The sequence below is a fragment of the Cervus canadensis genome, chromosome 33 (assembly GCF_019320065.1).
Source record: "Cervus canadensis isolate Bull #8, Minnesota chromosome 33, ASM1932006v1, whole genome shotgun sequence".
Taxonomy (NCBI): Eukaryota; Metazoa; Chordata; class Mammalia; order Artiodactyla; family Cervidae; genus Cervus; species Cervus canadensis.
The window spans coordinates 14,987,189-14,997,159 of record NC_057418.1 but is presented as its reverse complement, the minus strand read 5'-3'; positions in this window follow the sequence as shown (position 1 = coordinate 14,997,159).

The following is a 9,971-nucleotide window of genomic DNA, read 5'->3' as shown; positions in this document are numbered from 1 at the left end:
AACAGAAGAAAAAAGGAAGATAGTTAATCTCACAAAAATATCATGCCTCCCTCAATTCATTATGTTTACAAGTGCTTGTTATTCCTATTTAAAGACAGGAAATTAAAGTTCAAGATGATTGAGTAAGTTACCCAAGATCACACGAGGAAAGAGAGGCTGAGCAAACACCAAGGACTGAGTGACTGCTTTGCCCTCATGGCTCCTATTCATTGTTGGCCTGAGTCTTTTCACAGGAGCTGTCACCAAGTCAGAAAGCCCGTCCTGCCTAAATCACTGATCTGAATCCATGACCAGTTTGCTGAGTACATCTTATCCTGTTGCATTCAGTCCAGTGTATCAGTTTGAAGAAATCACTTTGAAATTTGATTCCTTCGCTGATCTTGTTAACAATCTTTTCCAAGCTCTTGCTACATGCAAAGTTAATCATTTTGTTTCCTGTATTTGGAATATATAATGATGAAGTTGACCCATGCAAAGCCTCTATGGAATTCCATGAGGGATCTGATTCCTGGTGATACTGATCTACTGGTAATCAACATCAGAAGGCACACATTTTGAACCAGTTGTTAATCCATGTTGCCTTAGTATCCCACACACTTTCTTCAACAGGAGCTCCCAATTTATCACAAGAGTAAATGCATCAGTAAATACATATAGCTTTTATTTTCTCTTGATCTATTAGTCTAGACAGTCTAGTCATGAAGCCAGAATGTGAGTTTGACTATATGATATTTTCTTTTTTTTTTTTTTACTGTGTCACATGGCTATGGGATCTTTCCCCCAAATCAGGGATCAAACGTATCCCCCCTGCATTGGGACCTTAGAGTCTTAACCACTAGACCATCAGGGAAGTCCCTACATGACTTGTTCTTGATGCTGTCTTGCTGGTCCTTAGCAATATCTCATTCTTTGCAAGTGTCAAAAATCATCTTTTGTATAACCCATTCTTAACAATATGTAGGACAAAAGAGAGTGTATTCATGCTTGAAAAGAACTCAGAGCATGTTGCTATTTTAATTTTAAATAGGCTATGCAAATATTAAATGTCAGTTCATATCAACACCACCAAATTTAGGAGAGTATAGATGGTAGACAATCCCAGAGTTCTAGGGAATATTAAATCAGTTTTACCAGGGCACTGAATCCTATCTTGCTTTTGATAATATCTAGGAGAAACATCAAAATCATTAGATTTTATTTTCCACAAATCCTCTTTTCCTATGAGTAAATCAGAACAAATTACATATTGTTTTAAAACATGGCACACATTGTTAGTCTAATTCTTTTAGTTCGGTGATAAATGTAGGCTGCTATGAACTTCATGAGCTGAAAGTTCTTTCATGCACTGGAAGCTCTTTAGTCTTCCATGGATAATAAAAATATTAATATCAAGCAATTAGTCCTTTCTATGTACATGATATTTTATTAAAATAATTGCATGTAGTATCTCTTTTAATCTTCACATCATCCCTACAGATACATAGAGTTGGCCTAAAAGAGTTCAGGCAACCAAGGTTTAAACACTTCTCTCTTTTTTTTTAACTTCAACACTTATACACTTGACCAACTAATTCAGATCCAGTTATACTTGCCTGAAATATTTACACAGAGGTTCTAGTATATGGTCTGGTAAGAATGAATGGAAGGAAAACACATACAGAGATACTGAAGCATACAGGTTTTTCTGCTATTGGATTACACTGTTTTCAAAAACACTTTAAAGCTGGCCTTCACTAGCTGGATGGGTATTCATTAATATTTCTGAGAATCTAGCCATATATATACATTGCTTTTTTAAACTTCCCAGTTTCAAAAACTGGGAAATGCTCCTGAATTATATAAGAAAATCAAATATGGGAAGAAATGCAATCATGAGAGCAGTATTCATCCAGGTAAATGTTAATTGCCCTTGTCATCCATTCATTCATTTGGCAAAAATATTGCTCATCTACTATATGGCAAGCATTGTTCTAGACACTGTCACGTCAGCAGTGAGCAAAAATAAAGTTTCTGCTTTTGTCATGTTCATATTCTTCTTGGAATGGAAGGGGAAATAGATAGTAAAGTAATAAAAACAGAGAGAAAGAGATAAAGAATATAGACAATGATTAATTCTATGAAAAAATAAAGCAGGAAGACATTAAAGAAGCTGAGGGTGACAGGTGTTATTTTCTACAGAGTAGTCAGGGAAAGCCTCTCTGGTAAAGTGTTATTGTAGAAGAGATTTGGTTTAAGTGGAATATAAAGTCAGGCCAGACAGGAAGAGATGTGCAAACAAGAAGAACAAGTAAGTGAAAATGCTCTGTGGTAGCATGGACTTGTCCTATGTACCAGAGCGAGGAGAACAGAGAGGCTGAACTTGAGGGAGAAAGATGGAATGAGGTCTGACAGACAACAGAAGGCCAAATTTTATGCCTAGTGGGCAAGGAAACAGGCTTTTGATTTTACTGTAAATGGTCATTTTGAATAGAAAAGAGCACGGTCTAAGGTAAGCATAAAATAGAATCTAGGGAGTTCTCTAAGTGTGAACACAATCAAAAAAAGAGATGATGATGGCTCAAACTATAGAGAGAGAAATGGAAGTGGTGGGAAGTAATTAGACTTGGGATATTTTGAAGGTGTTTTATTGATAAATTGGATATGGAGTATGGAAAAAAGCAGAGAAAAGAAATACTCCGGGTTTTCCAGATATACAGCTGGGTGAATGAGGTTGTTAACAATAGGGCTGGAGAAAAATGAGGGGAAAGCATGTTTGAGAGGGAAAAGTCAAGAGTTCTGTTTTGGATCTGGTTAGTCTGAGATGTATATTGGATGTTCTAACACATACAACTACTACCCTGCCTGGAATATACTAGGTGCTCAGTGAAAGTTAATTAAATACGGAAGCAAGCACAGCATTCTAAGGTTTTACCTGAGATCAAAGTCAAGTGTCTCTAGCAATTGCTTGTAGAATAAAATTTCACAGAGGAGCGGACTTCCCTGGTGGTTCAGTGGCTATGACTCTGGGTTCCCAATAGAGAGGTTTGGGGTTTGATCCCTGGTCAGGGAAGTAGATCCCACATCCCTGGTACCACAAATAAGACCTGCTGCAGCCAAAGAAATAAATAAAAATAAATACTAAAAATATTTTTTTTAATTTCCTAGAGGAGTTAGAAGTTTAGTTAAGTCTTTAAGAATGGGTTAGATTGGTAGTAAAAGAGGGAAGAGTGAGAATTTGAAGTAAGAGAAGGATTTTAACAACATTGTAGGAAAAGATGATAAATATTTGAGGTAAGCAAACAGTCTGGTTGCATTTATAAATTCTGGGAAAACAAAGGTTAATTGCTGACAGATTATGAAAGGCTTGAAGGGTCAGGCTAAACAGTTTGTCTCATTTTTAGCTATCTTCTGTTTTTATTTACCTTATTAGCAAGGGAGTGATATGATAGGAGCAGTATTTATAAAAAGCTACAAAGGTCCATCTAGTCAAGGCTATGGTTTTTCCAGTGGTCATGTATGGATGTGAGAGTTGAACCATAAAGAAAGCTGAGCACCGAAAAATTGATGCTTTTGAACTGTGGTGTTGGAGAAGACTCTTGAGAGTCCCTTGGACTGCAAGGAAATCCAACCAGTCCATCCTAAAGGAAATCAGTCTTGGGTTTTCATTGGAAGGTCTGATGTTGAAGCTGAAACTCCAATACTTTGGCCACCTGATGCGAAGAGTTGACTCATTGGAAAAGACCCTGATGCTGGGAGGGATTGGGGGCAGGAGGAGAAGGGGACGACAGAGGATGAGATGGCTGGATGGCATCACCGACTCGATGGACATGAGTTTGAGTAAACTCCGGGAGTTGGTGATGGACAGGGAGGCCTGGCATGCTGCGATTCATGGGGTCGCAAAGAGTCGGACACAACTGAGCAACTGAACTGAACTGCATCAGAATGGACTCTAGTAGAGAAGATTTATGCAAGCAGAGGATTGCAGTAACACCAGAGGAGATAATAAATACTGTGGAAACAATGGAAATAGAAAAGGAGTAATGGGTTAAGAGCCTTTGAAATAATGAAGACTTGATGCTTATTTAGTCCAACCGACATAAGTGTTATCTAAACTCTTTGATGCTTGACATGGTGCAAAGTATGGTTGGCTGCATCCTTGTTAATTTATGGAATTACATATTATATACATATATATATTTGTACCTGATATAGCTTTGGGAGCCATTAGGGATGTTTTTCAGGGTGATACTTTACCTTCTCTGCAGGTGGGGGGAGTGCTCTGCCCTTTCCCTAGGATGTTAGGCATCCTAACAAGTCAAGTAATGTGACTTGCTTTGGAAAATGGGATGTGAGTATGCAGGACAGAAGTTTTTAAAATATAGAGCACAAAAATAAAAATAAAATAAAATATAGAGTGCAATTTGTCACTGTCTCTCCTTTGACACAGCAAATGGCATCAGCCTAAAAAGCAGAATGTGGCTGTTGTGAAAGTTACTTCAGCCAACCTGCAGGGGAAATAAAAGTGACAAGTTTTTGTTCCTACAAGCCACTAAGATTTGAGGTTATTTGTTACCAAGGTAAGATTCAGCTGATTCTAACTGATATAATAATTGTTGTCTAAAGAATAGGTAAAGCAATATACATTCAAATGTCAAAGATATTTAAATAATAGAAAAGGACCTATTTTATGTCAGAAATCTTACCTTTCCATTTCAAAAGTATTAAGCAAGAGATTTATCCCTTAAAGTATGATGATATTGATGAAAGTGAAACGTTAGTTGTTGTCATGTCCAACTCTTTGCAAGCTCCTGGACTGTAAGCCACAAGACTCCTCTATCCATGGAATTCTGTAGGCAAGAATACTAGAGTGTAACCATTCCCTTGTGCAGGGAATCGTCCAACCGAGGGATCAAACCCTGGTCTCGTGCATTGCAGGTGGACTCTTTACCATCTGAGCCACCAGGGAAGTCCAAAGATGATACTCATTTTGTCGTTGTTCAGTCGCTAAGTTATGTCTGAGTTTTTGTGACCTCATGAACTGCAGCATGCCAGGCTTCCATGTCCTTTACTATCTCCCAAAATTTGCTCAAATTCATGTCCATTGAGTCAGTGATGCTATCTACCCATCTCATCCTCTGCCACCTGATACTCATAAGTCTGACCAAAAAAAGACAAACATAAACAGGAAGTAAACGTTTTTATTGTGTATTTGCTCAACTGTGTTAATTCTATATGTTTTCTATGATCTGTCGTTTAAAATTCTATGATCTGTACTTTTTAAAATCTGTACTTTAGTAAAATCTGTACTAAAACTCAAAGTAAAGTAGTTTTCGAAGGATTTTGCAGGAAATGGAAAGTGTGCATATGCATGTGAGAGAGGAGAAAATCAAATTCCCCGTGGAAGAATGGGAAACCTGGAGTAGAAGTAAACACTGTGTGAAACCAATATTAGCATCCTTTATTGGTACAGAAATTAATATCCAAGATACTTTTCTACAGTTGGAGAAAAAAGTTGATTATTTTTAAAAGTTTATTAATTAAAAAGGATACGATAACCGGTATTCAGTATTTTGGTCACTTGATACAAATAGCCGACTCATTGGAAAAGTCCCTGATGCTGGGAAAGATTGAGGGCAGAAGGAGAAGAGGGCATCAAAGGATGAGATGGTTGGATGGCATCACTGATGCAATGGGCATGAACTTGGGCAAACTTCAGATCACAAAGAGTTGGACTCAACTGAGTGATTAAACAACAACAAGATAACCACACTCCTTAATATAAAGGACATCACTTAATTTAGAACTATGCATTTATGCTTTTCTGTAATTGAAAACTTTTCAGTCTTTGACTATGTAGATCACAACAAACTGTGGAAAATTCTTAAAGATATGGGAATACCAGACCACCTTACCTGCCTCCTGAGAAATCTGTATGCAGGTCAAGAAGCAACAGTTAGAAACGGAAATGGAACAACAGACTGATTCCAAATTGGGAAATTGAGTACATCAGGCTGTATATTGTCACCCTGCTTATTTAACTTATATACAGAGTACATCACGTGAAATGCCAGGCTGGATGGAGCACAAGCTGGAATCAAGATTGCCGGGATAAATATCAATAACCTCAGATATGCAGATGATACCACCCTTATGGCAGAAAGCGAAGAGGATGATGAAAGTGAAAGAGGAGAGTGAAAAAGCTGGCTTAAAACTCAACGTTCAAAAAACGAAGATAATGGCATCCGGTCCCATCTCTCCATGGCAAATAGATGGAAACAGTAACAGACTTTATTTTTTGGGGCTCCAAACTCACTGCAGATGGTGACAGCAGCCATGAAATTAAAACATGCTTGCTCCTTGGAAGAAAAGCTATGACCAACCTAGACAGCATATTAAAAGCTGAGACATTATTTTGCTGACAAAGATGCATCTAGTCAAAGCTATGGTTTTTCCAGTAGTCATAAATGGATGTGAGAGTTGGACTATAAAGAAAGCTGAAAAAAAAAAAAAGAAAATAAAGAAAGCTGAGTGCTGAAGAATTGATGCTTTTGAACTGTGATGTTAGAGAAGACTCTTGAGAGTCCCTTAGACTGCAAGGAGATCCAACCAGTCCATCCTAAAGGAGATCAGTCCTGGGTGTTCATTGGAGGGACTGATGCTGAAGCTGAAACTCCAATCCTTGAGCCACTTGATGTGAAGAACCGACTCATTGGAAAAGACCCTGATGCAGGCAAAGATTGAAGGCAGGAGGAGAAGGGGATGACAGAACATGAGATGGTTGGATGGCATCACCAATTCGATGAACATGAGTTTGAACAAGCTCCAGGAGTTGATGATGGACAGGGAAGCCTGGTGTGCTATATGCTACAGTCCTTGGGGTCACAAAGAGTCAGACATGAATGAGCAACTGAACTGAACTGATGTATTTATAGAGCTGAACAAACAACCAGTTTTACATTTTAGATGTGTTGGAACTGACAAGACTCTCCTCAACCAAACTCCAGACAGATTCCTTTAAATCTGACTAGGCTGCAACCTTGAGCATTCCTCAAAAGTCTAATTTTAGCGAGAATCCCACTAAGTCTGTTTAGCCAGAGTTCCCACCCTCCATATCTGATCGGATTCCTCATCTCCACACTCCGCCAGGTACTGTCTGATCATCCTGGCTGCTCTTCAGCAAGAGTTCTGTCATGTTGGTTTAGGCAGAAATTTCCCTTTACCTCTGTTGTTTCCTCTTAGTAACTTTCCATCTCCCCGTCTCCTCAGGTATAAATCCCCACTTTTCTTTGCTGTATTAAGAATTGAGTTCAGTTCTGTACTGAGGTTTCTTTTCCCTATTGCAATAATTCTTAGTTAAAATCTGCTTTTACATTTTAATTACAGTCCAGATCCGGTTTTTCTTTGACAGAAGACATTTCAGTGAGTTTCTTAAAAAGGAACTGCAATAGGAACCCATAGAGGTACTATCTAGATGTAACTAAGCAGACACTAAAAAAAAAAAAAAAAGTGAAAACAATTCTTGGAACAAGCGGTTAGATGAAACCTGATTGAAAAATGGTGCCAGCTATCCAACAATTTAGAAGTGCATTCACACCAGAAGCGCATAGCTACTATAAAAGTCTAAGGCAGAAACCCATTTAAATGTTTAAAGGTTGTGGCTGGAGCATAGCGAGTAAAGGAGAAAAATGGAAAATGATAGCAGAGCATAAGGAGGAGTCAGATTAAATAGTCTTGTGAGTCAGGTTGGAATTTTCTTTTCAGTACTATGGTATGCTATTAAAGAGTGCAAATGGGGATCTGACCATTGGATGTGGAGTTGAGAATGGATTAAAAAGAATAACGCAGGCATGATGACCACTTGGATGAGTATTACAGCCATCTGGGGTAGACAGTAATGGTGACTTGGATCAGGATGTTGGTGTAAAGATGGAGCGTGAAGTAGGCAGGTTTAGGACAAGGTTTGGAGGTTGAGGTGACATGAATTATATTCATTTGAATTCAGGAGGCTGAGGAATCAAGGAGGGCACCTGAGCTTTAGGCTTGAACAGCTGCATGGGTGGTGGTGGGTGAGGGCTGACACTGTGGATGGGATAGTTTTGGAGGAAAGGGGACATGTTAACTGTGAGATGCCTAGAGAGGTCTAAGTAGAAATATCAAATAGATAATCAGCTTATATATATATGGGGGGTATATATGGAGATAAATATATGGCGATGAAGGAGTAGATTTGAGAGTCATCAACATACAAGTGACATTTAATGCTCTTAGAATGAATCAGAATGCTACCCAGAGAGAAGAGAAAGGAACTGAGACTGTGCCCTGGGACAAACCAATGTGTAAAGAGGAAGAGAGGACAGTGAAGAGCACAAAGAAGGAGTGGATAGTGAGGTAAAACAAAAACCAGAAAAATGCGTTTCCATGGAAACCAAAAGAACATGTTTCAAGTAAGAGGAAGAGCTCATCTGTGTTGGCATCACTGATAAAGATGCAATTCTTGGATGTGGCAACATATGTGGAGCATAGTGAGTAAAGGAGAAAAATGGAAAATGATAGCAGAGCATAAGGAGGAGTCAGATTAAATAGTCTTGTGAGTCAAGTTGGAATTTTCTTTTCAGTACTATGGTAGGCTATTAAAGAGTTTAAATGGGGATCTGACCATTGGATGTGGAGTTGAGAATGGATTAAAAAGAATTTTTTATCCAACCTAGAGTTCTTCAGCGACTCACAGCAGCCATGTCAGTGGAGTGGTGGGACCAGAAACCATCATGAAAGAACCTGAGGAACAGCTGGCCATGTTCAAAATTCTCAATATTATTTAGCTTTGGAGCAAAGCAGGACAATGGAATACAATGTTCCTGACAAGGAAGGTGGCAGAGATGTTTCTCTTCAAATGGAGATGCTTCAGTATGTTTGTAGGTTGATACAAATGATTCGAGAAAGAAGAATGACAATAGGAGTAGATGATAATTGCAGCAGTGACGTCCTTGAGAAGAAAGAGGGAGTTGGGAAGGAGTCCAGGGTGCATATGGAGGACTTGGTCCCCAACAGTTTCCACCACACCACCCAAGCATGGTGCCTGCAAAATGCTGACTATACTGATGGATCACTGACATCCAGAAAGAATGTGAACTCCTGGTGGGACTGATAGGTGGTGAAAGTCTTTGATAAGATTGAAGAATTGTTAGAATTCAGATGAAAGAACAAGTGAGCATTGTTCAGTTTTTAGAAACGAAGAAGTTAGATGTTTAAATCCCTATTTTCCCAAGCAAAATGATGACTAGTTATCATCATTTTAACTGTTTAAAAGTTTGAAAAGATAGGTATAATGTCATGCAAATGTATACAAATTATTTTTCAGTCAATGGTTTCTATTCACATGTAAACTTTTGAACAAATGTTGTCTACAAGTTTATACATACCTAACTGGATCTTTGAATATTCATTTGATATTTGCTGTGCAAGTGCCATGAGGTATCACCAGAGTTTGGGCTTTTTACTTTCTTTAATCATGCTTTTAATCACACCTTCTCTCTGCTTGTCTTGGAAAAGCCACTTTTATTGTTAGTTAGAATGGTCTGGCAGAGTCAGAACAGTTGGAAACAAAGAAAAGCACAATCTCAGGCCAAGAAATTTAACTGAAAATAAGACATGCTATTTAGACTATAGAAGAAAAAAAGGATTGAAGAGTCAAATTTGTTTAAATGAGGCACATGAAAGTTAACTTTGGAACAAAGTTCTGAGAATAAGAAATCAAGAGGTTAGAGGTCCTGCATTGAGAAGAATAAGCAGTGAACTTGGGGCTCCAGTGGAAAGCAGAGCACAGTGAGAAAAACACACATTTGAGAACCACAGCTCAGGAATATAAACCCAGTCACTACCACTCATTCATTAGGTCACCTTGGCGAGGATTGGCCTCTTGGAGCCCAACTTCCTGTCTATAAGGGGAAATAAATGATACCCAATTTCATTAACTGCTATTATGCCTAGAGATA